This window comes from Hibiscus syriacus, unplaced genomic scaffold (genome assembly GCF_006381635.1).
Source record: "Hibiscus syriacus cultivar Baekdansim isolate YM2019G1 unplaced genomic scaffold, ASM638163v2 tig00002193_pilon, whole genome shotgun sequence".
In the NCBI taxonomy this organism is placed as follows: domain Eukaryota; kingdom Viridiplantae; phylum Streptophyta; class Magnoliopsida; order Malvales; family Malvaceae; genus Hibiscus; species Hibiscus syriacus.
In genome coordinates, this window is record NW_024061914.1 from 1,381,199 (window position 1) to 1,384,237 (window position 3,039).

The window sequence follows — 3,039 nt, forward strand, 5'->3', positions numbered from 1 at the left end:
CTACTCTGTGAACTTATGAATCCAGGCTTTCTCTAATTGCTCTATAGACTGGTCAACAAAAGTATTATCCATCTCCTTAATTTTAGACACAAAGTCCATGGCTTCTTTGTATCTTCTTCTTTTACAGTAACCATCCACCACAATTTTGTAGGTGAGTTCATTGGGTCTGCAGTTGTGCTGAATCATATGGTCAATAACATCATCCATTTCAGCAGACATTCCCTGTGCAACATAACGTGAAACAAACGTGTTGTAAGTAAAAATTCAAGGCCGAATCCCTTTAGCTGTCATTTCAAAGAAAATTCTTATGGCCTCCTGCATTAGCCCTTTCCTGCAAAACCCTTTGATCACAGTGTTGTACGACACGATGTCTGGTTTTCCACAGGACTTGTGTAATCCTTTGAGGATTTCTTCAGCTTTCCAACACTGTCCCGCTCTGGCATACATGTCCATCAAGTTGTTGTAGGTCACAAGATCAGGTGTCAACCCACTTTCGCAAATCAAGTGTAGCATCTCATGGGCCCTTTCATACATGTTGTTTTTTGAAAAAAATAGAGAGCATTGAATTGAATAAAACCAAATCAAGTTTATATCCGTTCTTTAATTCATGAAACGCTCTCTCCATACCCTCTACTGCTCTACATCTGAAGTTTGCCAGAACAAGCGTTCTTAACAGCATCCGGCTAGGATAGATATGACCACCACTATTTCTTTCTCAATCTTCTCTATCCCTTTCACATTCCCTCCCTTGGCATAACATTAAAGCATCAATGAGTACGAGGTTTCACTAGGCCTGAAACCCTTACTCTTCATGTATTGAGAAGAGCATTGTAAGTCGTAACACATGGTGAGAACCCTACTCTAATCATCTCCTTGTACATTTTTGTAGCGTCGATATTTGCCCCACACAGGCCGTAGGCACTAATCAAAGTGTTGAATGTGTCTCTATCAGGCTCAAAACCACAGTTCCTCATTTCCCGAAAGACTCGGTTGACATACTTGTGCATGCCCTTATTACCACACATGGCAAGCATCGTATTCCATGTGATACGGTTAGGGGAACAACCACTTTCTTTCATGTCGCAGAGTATCGTTATCATCTCCTCAGATCATGACTTCTTCCCTAACATCCCAAGCACTACGTTATAAGTAAAAACATTAGGGACACAACCTGACTCTTTCATCCTACTGAACAATCTCAAAGCATTTTCTTCCTTTCCATCTTTGCCGTAGGCATTGATGACAATTGTGTATGTAATAGCATTGGGCCCTACACCTTCTTTTGTCATTGTTTCAATAACTGCAGCCCCTTCATCATAAAACCCCGCCCTCGCATATGCAGCTACAAGTTCATTATATTTCATAGAGTCAGCCGAGTAATTGTTCTCCTCCATTTCTTTCAAAATGTTCAAGGCCTCGGAGTAGATCCCGGCCTTTCCAAACACCTGTAATAAAGCATTGTAGGTGACCGTCCCAGGTACATAGTCCTGCGACTTCGATCCATAAAAGGACTCTTTTGCTTCATTCAACAATCCTTTTCTCCCACAAGCTGATATCACAGTACTGCAAGTTAACTCATCAAACTTAAGTCCTTTGCTTCTCATTTCATCCAAAAGTCCTAAAATCTTGTTACAAGACCGACCCATCCTACCATAAACATCAAGCATGACATTATAGGTGACTAAAGTAGGAGAAAGGCTCATCTCCTTCATTTTGTCAAACATGGATATTGCCCTTTTGTATTTACCTGACCGCGAATATGCATGAAGAATAATAGTATAAGCACGAACATCAAGCGGATATTCCTCTATGCGAATTAAATCAAACAGTTTCAGAGCGATTGCAATACTGTGACTCTCTCCCAAGAATTCTGACCATTAGTTCAACAACCTGATTGCCTAGTTTAACATTATCGAAGCCTATGTCCGAAACTAGCCATTGAAACAACACGAGAGCTGTTTCCCAGACCCCTGAATGGTCTATAGCTTTCAATAAGCTAAGCATGTCAATTTGAAACAGCTCAAACTTAAGAGAATCAAAGAAATCAGGCAAGCCATTCAAAGGTTTTATTGGTTAAATTATTGGTTTTATTGGGACAAGTTACCTACATGACGAGTCCATTAAAAAAATATTTTTTTAAAAATTAATTTAAAAAATTAAAAAAGTTTGAATTAAAAAAAATGGTTGTTTCTAGTCGTTTGTCAACAGTCAAATTTAACAGTCATATGGAACTCCTCACTCGAGGTGACAAGTTCTACTGACTAAAAAAATTCTAGCCATTGGAATTTGGGTATAAATAGGGGTTTGAGGTTTTGATTTCTCATCAAACACTAAATCCAAAAACAATTGAGGAAAAATCGACTTTCTATGCAAAATCTCAAAAAATAGCTTCTTGAGTAGAGATGTTGTGCCTCGATAACGTCCATGTTTCGTCGATCGAAGTACCACTAGAAAGAGAAGGGGATATTTTTCAGCGTGGGATAACTTCGAAAGATCCGCATAAACGGATGTTGATATATCTTCAACAATCTAGTCTTTATCCAGTCATATTTCGGTGTACCCAGCGTTGATCGAGGCTTTAATCGAACATTGTCGGTCTGAGACTCACACTTTCCATTTCCCGAGTGATAAAGCGACGATTACCTTAAAAGACGTCGCTTACCAACTCGGTGTTCCTATCAATGGAGACCGGTGGTTAAGCAGAACATGTACGACCCCTCGGCATTGGTGTATCAAGTTTTGGGAAAGTGGTTGCCATCAAATGTCATATCGGGTAAGAATGATGTGGTTAGAGTCTGAACTTGAAGTAGCGAGGGACTCTACCGAGAATGAGGTTATTTTTGTATCTCGGACATATCTTCTCCAACCTATCGGAGGGATATTATTACTGGATAAATCCAATAATTTGGCGCACACACAATATTTACAAATATTATATGACTTTGGCAAGTGTCGCAAAACTAGTTGGGGCTAGACGATTTTAGCATTTCTATATCGGGACCTTTGTAAGGCATTTATTGTCGAGCATGGTCGAAAAGT

At 39.6% G+C, this 3,039-nt stretch overlaps 1 pseudogene; it reads right to left on the reverse strand.

The window, feature by feature from the left end:
• LOC120137886 lies at positions 1-2,067 on the reverse strand (annotated as a pseudogene).
• Positions 2,068-3,039: the final 972 nt, after the last annotated feature.